The 15,607-nt window shown below is 41.5% G+C and overlaps 1 protein-coding gene across 4 annotated transcripts in view; it reads left to right on the forward strand.

The window, feature by feature from the left end:
• The first annotated feature begins 701 nt into the window (after positions 1–701).
• sytl5 (synaptotagmin-like 5) overlaps positions 702–15,607 on the forward strand; it is a 38,548-nt gene continuing 23,642 nt past the window's right edge. For 3 of the 4 annotated variants that reach the window (XM_069154072.1, XM_069154075.1, XM_069154074.1), the window contains exon 1: positions 703–841. The gene's annotated coding sequence lies outside the window, so the exon portion shown is untranslated. Of the gene's footprint in view, positions 842–15,607 lie in introns of all 4 variants that reach the window. The other variant, XM_069154073.1, reaches the window with a different exon arrangement.

The following is a 15,607-nucleotide window of genomic DNA, read 5'->3' on the forward strand; positions in this document are numbered from 1 at the left end:
TTCCATCTGTTGTCCTAGGACAGATGTTACACATTGATCATAAATAGAAAAATAAAACAGAAAGCAGGGTATGATATCTACAGTAGGCTACTGCAGTATGCAGAGAAATAATAACAGGAAGGAAACATCCATTTTAGTATGATAAGGATTAGTGTTAAACATGCAGCAGAGAAGCGTAACACAGAGAGCACTATACAAAATACTGTGGCATAATGAAAGCATTGAAAGGCATGCTGGATGATGTCAGAAAATGCAAGAGTTCCGAAACAAGTTATTTATCCTGTTAATGTTCTTTTGTTTGTGCTTCTCGGCCCTGCTTAACCAAAATGACCTATTTTTTTTCTTCCAGACTAGAAATACAGACTCCCAGAGGATGTCAGCAGGGAAATCCATAATACATAATGCACTACCAGTGGGACCCGGGAGTTTCTCTGAACCTATGTGGAGCTCAGCACTGCAGTGTTATCTGCTGTTTTGGACGGAACTCTCCTTTAATTGGGTTAGCCCAATAAGTTTATTATATAAACGCAAAGAACAAGAACAACTGTCGCATTGTCATAAAATAAGCCTTTATGGGAGGATTGCGTGCCACACAGGCACACACACACACACACACACGCACGCACACACACACACACACACGCACACACATACACACATACACACACACACACACACCACGCCCCCTCCTATCGGGAACACCCGGGCTGTGGCTTGCTGGCTGCCTTCAGACGGTGCTGAGGCGCACCGACACGCTCATCTACGGTCCGTGATCCCCGGGCTGACTCCGCCGCCTGCCTTCCTCCCCCGCCGGTCCCGCACCGCTGTCCTCAGCCGCCAGGTAAGAGGAGAACACCGCTCTGCGGGTCAGCACTCCGGGACACCAAACGCCACTGCGTTTTCTCCGGCATATGGCACACAGGGTCAGCCGCTGCCGCTTGTTGGCAGTTCCTGCTGCTTTATTTGGTTCTTTTCCTTGTTTTGAGAGGAGGGGGGAGAGGAGGGGGGAGGAACGGGGGAAGGGGGGGCGGCTGTCCGTCCACCATCACGAACACGACCTCGGAGGACCGAACACACATCAGTGGGACCAGACAGCCCACTTCCCCTCGAAAGTTAGGCGCGTTTGGGCAGGTGCAATGCAGCAAAAAGCTCCTTTTCTTGTGTCTTGTTGCCTCCGCGGGGTTCGACGGCAGATTTACCTGCACGTTAATTTAATAATCTGTGGAGAACATGTTGCACTGTTTAACTTGTAACTGGAGAGGCATGAAACCTGACATGTAATCATGTGGAGCACACGCTGTGCACGCTGAGATCAAATTATCAGCTGGGTTTGATGTGGCAGTGACAAGAAGTGAGCACTTTAATGTTCATTTAACAGGTGCATGCCACACATTTTAGTAATGATGACCTTGTCCAGGGAGTCACCGGGGTATCCCAGGGCTTTTCAGGGACGACTGGTGTTACTGTAAAGGTGACAGACGGCACTAATAGTGTAGGGCTGTTGCTATATGTCTGCAGGGTTGTCTGGTTATCTGACTCAGTGTTGAGTGGCTGCACAGATGAACACACAGGCTGACCTCATTCCTCTTCAGAGCGGGCTTTTGCTTCAGATTAGGTGAAATGTTGACGTGAGAGCCAAAAACGAGAAGCTTCTTTTGGACGATGGTAAAATGTCAGCAGTAGAAACCAGAATACATTATGTATGTAGAAATCATAAATTATTATGGTAGGGTTGTTCTGCGGCATAGCTTTTTATTCTTCCAAGTCTTTATGGATGATGCTGCAGTGAAAAATGTTCACAGTCCCCCGAATGATGTCTTTGGTTTGCTTGTTTTGTCCAATGAGCAACTGAAAGCTGCAAAAATTTTCAGCTTACTATCACATAAGAATAACAAAATATTTATGGAAAATAGTCTGCACTTATATAGCGTTTTATCACCTTAGTGGTCTCAAAGTGCTTCACAGTTGGCCTCAGTCACCCACTTAGACAGAAAATGGCAGCAGAGCTGCCATGCAAGGTGCTCACCTGCCATCAGGAGCAACTTGGGGTTTAGTGTCTTTCCCAAGGACACTTCACCATGAGGATACAAGGGCAATCCACTCCCATCATCTGAGCCACAGCTGCCCCTTACAGATTCATTTTATGTCAGTTCACTAGTTGATTAATCAATACCTAATCCTTTCAGCTAATGATCAATTCTTTTTTTAATACCGTCCAAATAATTCGGGAAATATCAACATTTTCAAGATTTTCTGTTGACACAGGCAGGAAGCAGATGTGCCACTGTCAGATGTTTTGTAAAAAAAAATGCTGTCCTCTGTTGCTCACGCTCTACTAGAAATCAAATATTAGTATTCTCACAGAAGCCAAAAAAAAAAAAAAAACCTCCTTTAAATGTTTATTATCATATCAATTGTATATCAGTTGTCACAAAAATTTTTTGACTGCTTGTTTAAACTTGTAGTTTTTGGTGAAGATAGTACTTGTGGTTTGAAGCCCAGATTGAGTTCAGACAAAGATTTACCCCTCAGGTCAAAACATGTGGACTAATGTATGATTTTGTTTTATTAATGTAGTTATTCGGCATTAAGTGTTTGACTGTAGCCAGTTTTAGCAGCCGATGCAACGTGAAAATAAAAGAGGCCAATTCAACTTTCGCAAGTGGCTTTTAGACCTGTCAGACCGGGTGGCTGCCAGCCAAAGTGGCTACTCACACTGACAAAGTAGCGACAAACAATATTCATCCAGGTCCGTGCGTTTAAGTCAGGAAACGGCTATTTATTCAAACAGTTTGTAAAACTAGTAAAGAGTAAAAAAAAAAATACACCCATGAGTTCATATATTGCATTAGTTTCATTATGAGGACCTGGAAGTGGATGTAATAGTTTGTGTTCCAGTCTTAGAAAGAGAATTATGTAAACATCCCGGGCCAAAATGTGCATTGCAGTTTTGTTTTTCTTGAACAATAAGCCTCAATAAGCCTTTGCTGTGTACGATTTTCTGTCGCACTGTAATTTGTCATAGTGACGATTCTCTAAATTGGTTCATGTGGCTCCTATAAGTAATAGATGCAATATCGGCTGAGGCTGTTGTATCATAGTCGCAAGGAGAATGCCTTCCCAATGATAACCAAGCCTTTATGCTGCACACGCACTGGAGGCTAGAGGGGGAGCAAATGGGGGAATGAAGCAGGAGAGAAGCCAGCGAATGGAGGGATTCCCTGATTTCCCTCCCAGCAGAGCTCATCCAGCGGAGCGGAAAGAAGCCCTGCGGAGTGCAGTCACACAGCATTAGAGGTCCGTGTCTCTAAGAGCTGCTAAGACACATTAGAAGTACGTGTGTGGGCACATACATTCACACATACAGTACATGCATTGTTGTGGCAGCCATTGCAGGCTGCAGCTCAATGTGCCAGACTGTGTCCTACAAATCCAAAACTCTGTAAACAGACAATATTTTACGTCTTAACTGATTTCAGACTCGAGTCTGAATCTGATTTGCCAATAAAAAAATATTGTATCATAGAAATGGTTAATGTCTGCAAAAACAGCATTTGCTGTAACAGAACTGAGATAAAAACTGAGCCAAACAACAGGAACGGCAAACTAGACGATTAAACCAAGGTGGTGGTGGTGGTGTTCACTTCTGATTACCTTGGGTTTCCCTTATGTTTGATGCTGCCATTCTCAGGTGTGAGATCCAGTTGTAGTTAAAGATAAAAGAGGTGAAGCTTCTCTGTGATGGTAAAATGTTGTACGCTGCGGGATTTGAAGTCTCTATTAAAAGAAGCAGAGGTCCTGTGGAAGGGATGAGGAGGTTTACATACATGTATAAATAACATTAGAGGTGCAATTATTCATTATTTTCATGATCAATTAGGCGCTCAGTTTCATTATTGATGTGCGAAATTACACATTTTCTGGAGTCTTACAATTGGTTGCATTGTTTGACCGACAGATAACATATTTTGCATTAAATAAAAGAGAAAAGTAGCAAATTCTCATTTTTATGACCTAAAACAAGTAAATATAAAAAACATTTTTCCTGATAAATTACCTATATTAAAGATTCAGTTATCACCATTGTTAATCCATTGACTAAATAAAGTATTGTCTCATTGTTTTGGCGCATAATATGTAATATTTATAATCAAGCTGTTCAGCAGCTCGTTGCTGCAGAGAAACAGAAAATTAGACGGTTAAAAATAAACAGTGTGTCAAGTAAAAGCGAGCCATGAAGCTCAAGCTAAATTACAAACTGTTTTCTCTTTTGTTGTTACGTGCAACTGAAAAATATCCCTATACTTTAAATAAAACAACATCTGCAGCAACACCAGGAAATTCTTGACAATAAAGGACAAAAACATAGTTAAACGCCTGCTAACTGTAACTAGCTTAGCAGAGTAGCGGTGGCTTCGAGCGTGGTAACTTAGTACTTCGAACTGCAAACCCTGAAATCACACCAGATAAACGTACAAAATGAGCTCTTTTTGTTGTATATTTGTTGCAGTTCGTTACCAAGTGAATATCCAGATCCAAATGCAGCTAAGTTGGCTAAAGCCCTATTAGAGTTGACAGTGGATTTGGTTTTGATCTGGGTTTTTTTCTGTTTATTTCACAACTGGGAAATATCGTTTCTGATTTGGAATTACAAGTTGGAAGCTGGCATGAATAATTTCTCTAATTGTATGCTTTGAATTCAGCATAAAGTAATAAAGAATAATACATTTAATGGCTGAAAAACGAAGAACACTAAAGCTAAAACAACATGTTGGAGTCGCTGCATATTATGGTTTGATATGACAGAATACTTGGCTTAAAACTACATAAAACAATATTTTCTTTGTTGTGCAGTAAATCCTCTCTATTGTTCACCTTGAGTTCCAACAAACAATGAGCTGGAGGTACGGAGATGCACGCACAGATTAGTCTGGCTGTAAAACATCAACCATATTGAATATTAGCTCATTAATGCACGATTATATCCAGATTAACTCTGCTGATGGTCTGAGCTGCTATTACAAAGATCATCTGTGCTGCTGCACTGAATAACATCTGATCTCTGCAGTGTAGTATGGGGTTTCCCTCCCTCCCACTCACTGATACCACTCTTATCCACAGCTCTCCAGCGCGTGCTGCGGGCCCACTTGGTATGCAACCTAAAACCCTGTGTGGCCTCAGAGATACATCGAGTCCCCCGTTCAATCACGGCAGCAGCGAGGCAATCAGCAGGAAACCCGACCACACAAAAACCATGCAGGTGTGGGAAGACAGGAACATCACACCATCACAAAAAGCTGAAATGTAATTTGGAGGCACCGCTGCGAGAAATGGCTCAGATGAGTAATAGATTGCTGGTCAGGGAGTGACGCCTCTCTGTCGCCCTCCGTAAATCTGTAACGTGTGGCCACATGCCTCTGTGGGCTGCTGATGTTGAACTGGACCTCCTCGGGCTGCAGCGGGGTGACGGGACACCTCAGCCTGAACAAAGTGCGACAGCACACACGTGCTTCATAGCACTGACCAGGATGTGCTGCGTGGAAAAGTCAACACAGCCCAGTGCACACCCAACACATTAAGTGGATTAATTGTTGGCAAGTCATGCACATTGAGGGGTTAAATCAATAAATATCTTTAAACAGATTAAAGCCAGCTGTAATGACATCAATAGGTGAGAGGAATTAATTTAAGCTGTACTACAAAGTTATGCAATAATAAGCAATAACTGAATATTGCAATAAACCTGGGCTGTGAAATTACTGTGGAGCTGCATGAGGATGATGAATATTGTCTGCTGCACAAACTAGTGACAGAAAAAGGAAATGTATTTGACAGACTACAAATTGGGTTGTTGACTATTTGAAAGACTGTTTTATACACTCTTCAGGATTTGGTATTTTACTTTAAAATGTGCTCCGATCAAATCTGATTAAATAAGATTTTGGCTTCACTGTTGATTCGTGATATTGAGTAGTTGGATATTTTAATCTTTACCTGCACCATGACATGCAGTTAAAAGCTACTGTAGTGGACCTTCATTTAAGAGTATATTGTTGGGGTTTTTACAATATGACTGGCGATAGTCAGAGACATACTGTTTCACTTGACTGTTCACATGGAAAGAGACAGAAATTAAATGAAATCGCTTGAGAGTGTACTTGTTGCTGCACCTGCACTTGTGGCCGCGATGTCCATTGTCCAGTACCTACATATCTATGGTGACTTTGGTACAACAGAAAAACAAGTAGCGTCACACTTTCAGCAGTTTGGCTTCGACTTTGTACCGAAGTATGGGTCCTCATTGACATCCATAGTAGCAGCTTTGGTCTTGCATTAACGCCAGGCAAAGTGATGTTTCACAACATGGCAGCCTTAAAGTTTCACTTACAAAATTACTTATCTATAAAGTACAAATTAAAGTATTTATTAAATACAGTGAATCCAGTTAAAGCTTGTTAGGAAGTGGTACCAGGGAAGCAGCTTATTCTCAGTGGCCTGAGCTTCTCTGAATTTTAAGAAGACACCTTTTTTTTTTCCTGTGTAAGAATTCATTGATAGTCTGGTTGTGCTGAAACACAGATCAGGATGCCCTTTCTGTCAAATGGTTCTGCGCTCTGAACATTAGCGGCTGCATGCTGATTATTTTACAGATGTGGTTGTTTTGGCTCATTGCCTGGATTGTCCTCACATGTATCGGATGCTGAGAGTTGACATGCAGAACTGAAAGTGGTCTGTTGTTTAATTTGAGATGAATGAACGTTACATTAACATGAAATTCCCTCACCAAAATGATCAAATAAACTCTGACGTCTCAAAAGACACCCTCATTAGTGTAGAAGAGTGTGAAAGTGGATGCTTTTAAAAACACAAAAGCTGCAGGATTGAGGCCCCACCTGTCTGTCTAAAACAACACTTTGTCTCTGCTGAAAGATCTTTATTCATCGATCTGTCCTGCAGGCTCAGCCAGCCCAGACTCTCAACACTGAATTTCACTGTGCGTCTGTCTCCTCGATATTCCAGCCACGCTAATGTACCAGCACACAGTGTAATAAAACAGAAACAACGCAGGGCTAATTGTAAAAAAAAAAAATCCTGCTCAATTAGCATTCACTCACCTTTAAACTACACAGGCCATTCAGTTGTTAAACTGTGATTAACACACACATTTTCAGAGGATTCCCTTCTCTCCATTAGCCGGTTGTGTCTCTAAAAGTACGGTACAATGTGGCAGGAGTGGAGAGGTATGAAATATTTAGCCATGTTGCTGAAAGAAGAGAGAGCTGCTTACTTCTCTCTCTGAAGAAGCAGCAGCCGAGGCCACAACTGAAACTGGGTTAATAAGATCCCGCCTCAAACTAAACAGCTCTCATCTCTTGTTCTTAAAGTGCTCATACAGAAGCAGCATCTTCTACACACCAGGCTGTCAAACAAAAGTCATGGACTCTGTGACATTTGCCTGAAAGATGCTTGTTATACCATTTTTAGTTTCATCTACTCCATATTTTTTTTCAGCAGTTATGTTGCCTAACAGTAAAAGTAAACATTTAAGATAGTCTGCACTGAAAATGTTTTGTTTATCCAACAGCCTTTCTACACTTGAACCATCTCACAGTTTCTATCGTGAGCCTGAACAGTGCCAGATCTGTGGCGCTGACAGCAGACGGTGGCTTCAAATCTGGACGCTGTCGCTGCAGAATAAATTAGCCCGTTTCTCACTGCAGACATGGCAAGGGGTGTTTATACTGGAGATTGAAGGAGCAAAGGTCACCGCTCGTCTTTGGCATCTCCGGTCACACAGAGCTCTTGCCCTCTACTCAAATTAAGAAGCTGATGTATGCTAAGTGGATCGTTATTTAGATTTGTGTCAGAGGTCTGTGCTGTTTTAATAAGCCTCTTTACAAAGTTATTTTTTTTCTGAAAAATTAGGCAAATGTGGAAGTGCCATAAACTGTTGTACCACCAAGGGCCACAAGCATCTGGCTCCATAGACTCCCATTCAGCTTCTCATGAAATACAAAGTCAATCCATGTTTTCTACAAGTCAGAATGGTGACTTTCGTGAAAATCATTCATTCTTATTAGACTTCTGAAAATAATCCCGTTATTGTTAAAAAAAAAAAAATAGGCCTCACAAAGCAATGTTTCTGTTTGATTGACAGGTTTCCGCTAACGCTGAGTGGGACGTAATGTCATCAGGTTTCCAATTAGATCAAGTCAGATCCACTAGTCACTCCTCCCCAGCTTGTAGAAAAGTGGTTTCTTCTGGCTGAACCTACGGCTACTTAAAGGCTGTTCAAAAAGCCAATGTGTGACGTCACTGTCGGTTGCCGCTTGGCCACATGAAGTGCAGTTTGAGCCAGAGTTGAACCCTGCATTGTTTCTTCTTCCGACATATTGGGTGCATCGGTTGTCGTTTGTATTCTTCTTATTTTCTATTATTAAATAGAAAGAGACACAGCTCAGAAAATGGTCTCAGGTTTTTTTCTTTTTATTTAACTGGGTTATTTTAAACATGAGCATGTTTTATAATGCAGCTTTGAGTAATAAAGCAATTTTCCTTAAAGTAGCTATTAACGTTTTAACTGTATTCAGAAAAACCTTTATGCAATAGTGATCACATAACTGAGGGGGGGGGGGAGTCTTTTTTGTGAGTCGATTTTGTATTTCTCTCAAACGGAGCTTTGTTTTAACATACTGTGACGTAAAACAAGGATTTCAAGGTCAGAACAGTTAACATGCATTAAAGGTTTTCCTGAGCACCTAGTGTTTCCAGGTAGTCTTTTATTCCTCCAGTCACACCCGACAACACAATTTAACCATCGAAACAAATCATCCATTTTCTGTCTCCTGTTCTGCAAATTTCCTGCTGGTTTGTTTTGGAGGAGTAGCAGCATTTTGATTGCGCCCACGCTGCCCTTTCCTCTTAATTAGCGGGTGAAATGACACAAACAACCTATCGATGGAAGGACAACAAGCAGCATTCAGATAAGAATGATACCCGAGAGTTCAGTGAAGGTGAAAAGCATAAAGTGGGAGGATGAGGGCAGGGAGGACAGCTGACAGGGGATGATGTTTTTAGGGTTTCTGGTTTGTTTTTCCTATTTCCTGCTCCACTGAGCCCAGCAGGGGCCTGTGGAGGCCTGCAGGCTTGATAGGTCATTACTGAGGACAGCACCACTGAGAGTTGTAATGTTACACTGGCTGTGACGTGTGTGCCTCATGGCTTTAAGGGCAGCATTTTTGATGTTAGTTATGGCCTTAAACAGTGGAGGCTAAAACACAACACTGAGAGGCAGTGATGGAGAAAATACTGAGATCGTTGGTGAGTCAGTCTTTCAAGTTATGTCACTTGATCGACATCATCACCTGGAGCACCAGGAGAGTGGTCGCGTTGTCTTGTTGGACAATCCAAGTGCCATTGTGCCACAGTTCAGGTCGTTTGCGCCCAATGTTTCCTTCCTCAGACGCCGCAGAACAACACAGCGGATCTCGGTGTTGACAGTCTGACCCTGGGGAACAAATTAATTGCACCCTCCCCATAAATTTCAAAGAAAACCCACCTGTTTTCGTTCCTGACCTGACGTGGAATTTTTGGTTTTGGACAGTGACGTTCGGCCCCTCTTGAAACGAGAATGTGACTCAAAACACGTCGCCTGGCTCATTGCTTCATTGCCATAGGCCTCTTTGAAGCATTTCAAGGGTCTGAGTTGCCGATTTCTTGAGTCTGATACAAATATTGATGCGAGCTCTCTGTTCAAGTCCATGTTGAAATCGCAAATGTGCCCAGACCAGTAATCCCAAAAACGTGTGTAACTCAGATGCTGACGTAGTTCAAGCACCAAAACTCTGAATACTTACTCATAAAGGTCGTAGCTTCCCCATGCCTTGTGCACATTACTGCAGTGCACTCTATTCATGTGCAAGAGGAGTTTTTGATTGCCCGTGGTGTGACTACAGGGTTAACTGTGCGAAAAATATCTTGAGATAAGTCACTTCTGAAACTCATAGAAGGAGTGAGACAGGCTGTTCATGCAGATGTAGATAACTGTGCCGACATTCACGCAGCCTTTCTTCATACTGCACTCACAGTTGTGCACACACTTAAGGTAAAAGTTCAAACCACACCCGCTTTCTCCCTTTTAACAGAGGTGGTCATATTGTCACGATGTGGGAATGAATGTTTTGGCACTTAGGAAAAGTTACGGAGATTGTCGGATGTAGCGCCTCTAATTTTGACTTGGTGGCGTCGCATGGATGGGTTCACTTTCTGTTCGATGCATAAAGAACCTCATTCAAAGCGTACAGGCAGCTTGTATGCAACAATTTTCTCAAACAGCCAAACTGCAACAATCGTGATCCTTTCACAGTCACTGACGAGCTGTGGAGAGACGAGATCGTAAACCTATGTCTCCGGTTCAAACCTTCTGTTCTGTCATATTTTCTGTGTACAAATGAGTGCAATATCATGAATGCCCTTGAGGAGTGGCTGTGAGAAGGTGTTTGATGTTTTTTCCTTTTGAGCGATTACCATGTCTCTCCCCTCTCCGTGTCGGCAGCCTTTCCACCACAGCTTTGAGTTCGGCAGTTTGGAGCAGCTGAAAACACTTTTGCCTTCAGACGTCAGAACTGTTTTGCTTCCAGCACATACCACAATGTCAAACTTCTTCCCTGTGCTGCCACTCATGCTGAGTCCAAGCTTGAAAACTTGTAGACAGCCAATTAAGAAATTAGATCACAAGAATTGGCAGCTGTTCTGCTGTATTTCTTTTCTCTGCAATCTGACACCACCTTCATCCCAGCAAAGTCATAATCAGAGACGAAAGGCCAAATGTGTGTGTGCAAGTCGTCGGTATGCAAAGTGTCAGGCTTGAAGGAGGTGAGTTATTCATATCGGAGTCTAATGCTGCTTCATTACCTTTGAGCCAACCAAGTAATTAAGGTTTCAAATTGGATTCTGATTGACAAGCCATGATGCTGTCTTCCTGCAGTGTTATTGACATGCAGAAAGTTCAGAGGATGAAGAGGAGTGACGGCAATTCACCCTGACAGCAGGTCCTCGCTGATTGGCAGTGACATGGGCAGTGTATCTGACAGGCCTTCAAGCTGAGAGAGGGTCATTAGTGCACTGCAGTGGTACAGATATGTTATCTGCCCTGAGGTATGTGTGTGTGTGTGTGTCTTTGTGTGTGTCCGTGTGTGTATTGAAGAGAGACAAAGAAAGACAGTGAAGAAGAGGGACAGTCAGAGAAGTCGCCACCTCAGTGAAAGGCAGGGACACTTTCCACTCGGACAAACACGTCATATCGAATTGAAAGTCCAATTTCTTCCTCACACCAAAACCCATGTCACGTTCTTCCCAGAAGCCTCTCCGGTTACGTCCACCATGCCCGCTATCATCTTCAGCTCTCTGCAAAGATGATGGCTGCCTATTGATTTCACCTCACTGTGAACACAGGTCCACATCCGATCGCAGGAAGTTGATTACATACACTGCTGAGATAGAAGATTAAATCTTATTTGCTTCATTTCCTTTTGAGTTGAGATAAGCTGGGTGAGTTGGAAAACCTTTTTGAACATGCACATTGATCTTTGTCAGAGAGCATGAGAAAGACACTGTGCTCTTGGCTAACTACTTTTATAAAGTGCTCTCAGTCTGTAGACTTGCTGCTGGTCAATTAGATTGTTCTCACTCTCGATTTTATGCGCACGTCTTTGTCAAGAGCTTTGTGCTTCGTCTCGTGTTGCTGAAACAGGCAATTCAATTTTATGTCTGTTTTTTTTTTAATTCAATTTATGTTTACGTATTGAAAAAAAATAACAATAGTGATGGATAATAGAACTTCTGGTTTGAGTTGCACAAGTTAACGCAGAGATCCTAAACGTGTTCACATCAAGAATGAGTGGATTTGTTTTTGCATTTAAAAAGGACAAAATATTATAAATCAAGACACTATCAGTAAATATAGGATGATCAATAGTAGTAAAGTGCAATATGAATACAACACCAAATAACCCTTTAAACAAACTAATCAATGAAATATTAAAGCTTTTAACGGTCTTAAAGCTTGATATATATATATATTAACAGAGGATGAAATGCGTAACTAACTCTGTTCTTTCCTTGGCTCTGTGGAGCTTTTGAGGCTCCCTCAGCTGTTTTGGTTTTGCTTGTTGATCCCGTCACAGCTCTAGTTATTATTTTCCCTGATGTAGCAGACGCCTGTTGCAGCACACGCAGTTACCGACAAGCTGGTGAATATAGTGGAACATTTAGCAGCTAGAGAGCCACATATGTACAAAATGTGGCTCATACATATGTTCTTCTGTGGAAAATGTAAGTACACCTTAGTCATCAGAAGTTAGCCTCGCCCACCCAAACGTCTGGCAGATGTTTTGCACAATTGTGACATCGGTTTGCTGAGATGTTTTGACAACTCTTTCATGTTAAATTCCTTCAGTTGCTGATGTTTTAGGGTTTTCTTGCTCGTGCTGTCTATTCAATGACTTTTCCATGGGATTTAAGTCTGGGCATTGACGTCATCCTGACTCACCATTTACTATTTTTGAGCCATTCCTTGGTGAATTTGTACGTGCTTATGATCATTATCTTGCTGTAAGGGTTTAATCATTGGCACCTAATCCGGAACTCCTGCTTTTAGTTTGATTTAATTTAACCCACAATTTAATTTGAATTTAAATGCTTGTGTGGACTTACTTTTCCCATGTGATTTATTTGTTTCTTTTATTTATTCAAATTATAAAAATGATTTCAAGACGTTAATTTTATGTCATTTGTCATATCACCTTTATTTTAGTATTTCAAATAGGATCAAATATTTGCTTTTGCAAACATGTTGGAAAAAAAACAATAATTGTTATGGCATATTTTCACTCGACTGTATTTCCCTCGGGAGTTAATGAAAACAGGGTCTGCTGTGTTGTAGTCATCTAAGATAAACTCAAGGAGTGAAGGATTGCAGAATTGGTAGCATGAGGATTTTAAATGCTGTTTATTGACAGTGTAACACTTTAATTAAATTTGGGTGCAATTGCCTTGAAGGAGCCTTTTGCTGATGTCACTTTCAGACAGGTTTTTTATGTCCCCGTGCTTCCACAAAAATCGGAATCTCTTGTTTGTAATAATGATTTTGGCGTTCACATAAACAGTATTTACAAGTCAGAAATGTGTTGCTCCATTATGTCAAAGACAGCATGATGGATGGTGATTGATGACGTGTGAAGATTAGTGAGTAAACAGGTGCACTGTACCAGGAGTCGAGGAAACTGCCTTCAGTAGTGATAGCAGAAAATACAGAGATGTGATATGTCAGTATCATGTTATATTCTCTGTGGTTTGCTACGGCTTCTTAGCAAGCAGCTGTGAAGTGTGTTATTATTGACCTTTGCTTGTAAATAATTGATGTTTCCTCCACATAGAGGAAGTCTACTATTGAGAATGTGTGTGTGTGTGCACCTTATAAAACCCTGTGTAGTCTGGCTGCAGCCAGTAGGAGGTCTGAGTCGCTGAGCTGCTGTTTAATGGTCAGCCAGGATGCTTTCTGCCGTTCAACATTACTGCCGACTGACGCCTGCGTGGCATTAATGATTCAGCATCCTGTGAATTACAAAGGGGGGATATGAGGTCTGTACATTCAAACAAAAGAGCCATGATGCAATCCACCGTCCTTTATTCTGAAGAAACCCTTTCAGACAGAGTGATGGTTAACTAATGCAGCTACACGGAACCGGCAGTTTGCATGATTTGTTCATGATCTGAACTCGCAGCTTTTCATACCCACATCGGTTACATTATATTGTGTTGTATAGAAAATCCTTGAAAACCTGGGAAAGTTATTTAGAAAAACATCAACCCCCAGGAGATGAAGAATCTGCTGAAGCGAGGTGAAGGAGCTACTGTTTGAGTTATTTTCTATCATTAAGGCAAAACCAATCCCTCAAGTGAAAGAGCTGCTCCTCGGGGAAAGAACAAGGCTAAAGCTGATGTCGAAATTGATGAATTTTTAGTTTGAAGAGGTCGGGGTGACCCACATTTCTGTAAAAACACACCACACACTGTATGATGATCTCTCGACCTCGTTCATCCCACTTTTACTCTCAGAAATATTTTATAGCCACATTCACGCAGAGCAAAGAGGTATTTGTGATTTACTCAATGCTTCTGCATTAAGTGGATATCATACTGAAGTTCACAAGTCACGAGAAAATAAGAGCTGAGCGTGCAGGATGCTTAAAAAGGTGATGTCAAGAGAAAACTTACAGCAACGCCTTGGCCTTGATGATAATGTAGTATTTATAATGCACATTTGTAAATCCATGACAGCTTAACTCAAGTTTACGTGATATGAATGTTGTTTTTCCAAGAAAACTGATATAAAAAAAAGTTGCCGTTTCCATCCCCGCTTCTTCCTGTCCACGTGTCGAAGTGTCCCTTGGCAAGACACTGAACCCCAAGTTACTCATAATGGCAGGCGAGCACCTTGTATTGCGGCTCTGCCACCAGTGGTGTGTGAATGTGTGTGTACGTGGGTGAATGGGAAACAGTGTAAAGTGCTATGAGACACTTTAGGTGATAAAGCACTGCATAAATGCAGATTATTTACCACATAACATTTTTAAGATTATTTTCAGTTTGATTATTTATACAGTTTTGTTTACATTGCTTTATAGTGATGCATAGCATAAAAATCATTCATACCCAAAAATGTGATGACAGTTTTAACCTCATTACCATTCTGTAGTTTAATCTTGAATAACTGTGTATGTAGCTCCTCCCATTTCTTGAGTATGAAGGGGATGAGCATGCTTCTCTCTTTTGCTGCCTTTTAAGCTTGACTTAATGTGGGAGTAATCTGACTCAGATATTGTTATTTGCTACTTATTGCTCAAATAACCAAATTACATTCATAAAGGCTTCCCGTTAGACCTGTCGTAGTGTGCATGGGGTTCCAGTTAGTGGCTTCAAGAGGTCTGACCATCACCGCTTTCATTTAGTTAAAATCACATTTTCTGCAAAACACAAATGACACCTGGAGAGAACAGATGTTTATTGTTCTAATCACAGCAGCACTGATGAGCAAAACAATGTGGCCAGAGGGGAAAATAAGAACCATGAGTGGGACTTCCCAATGTTCTGAGTCCAAACACACGGGTTCCCATTGAAATCTTAAAGAAACAGTTATAAATACTTGGATTCATTTTTAAAAAGGCTATAAATGTCTTAAACATCATTACTCAACCAAGTAAATAGCACATTTGTTTTTGTAGATTTGGTGTAGTAGGATAGTTAATGAGAGACTGACAGAGCCCACATTCAACACGAATAAACATATCACACAGCGCAACAATGCCACTCACTGATGCGTTTTGATAGTTTTCAGACAACAGCAGAGCTCTGGCAGAGAAAGAAACGACAGTATATCTGCCACAGGCAACACTTGTTCGGAGGATCAGTTCTGAGCTGGTTTTGGTCTTCAGAGAGGATTTGGTGACAATGAGAAAAATATAAAATATGAGCACTCTTATCCCTCAAAGCCTGACAGAGCTAGTGTCTGACAGGTCAGCTATTTGCTGAGTGCTCCTGTCCAAAG

Source organism: Embiotoca jacksoni, unplaced genomic scaffold (assembly GCF_022577435.1).
Source record: "Embiotoca jacksoni isolate LCO1_2020_lvr unplaced genomic scaffold, fEmbJac1.0.p SCAF_2, whole genome shotgun sequence".
NCBI lineage: Eukaryota > Metazoa > Chordata > Actinopteri > Embiotocidae > Embiotoca > Embiotoca jacksoni.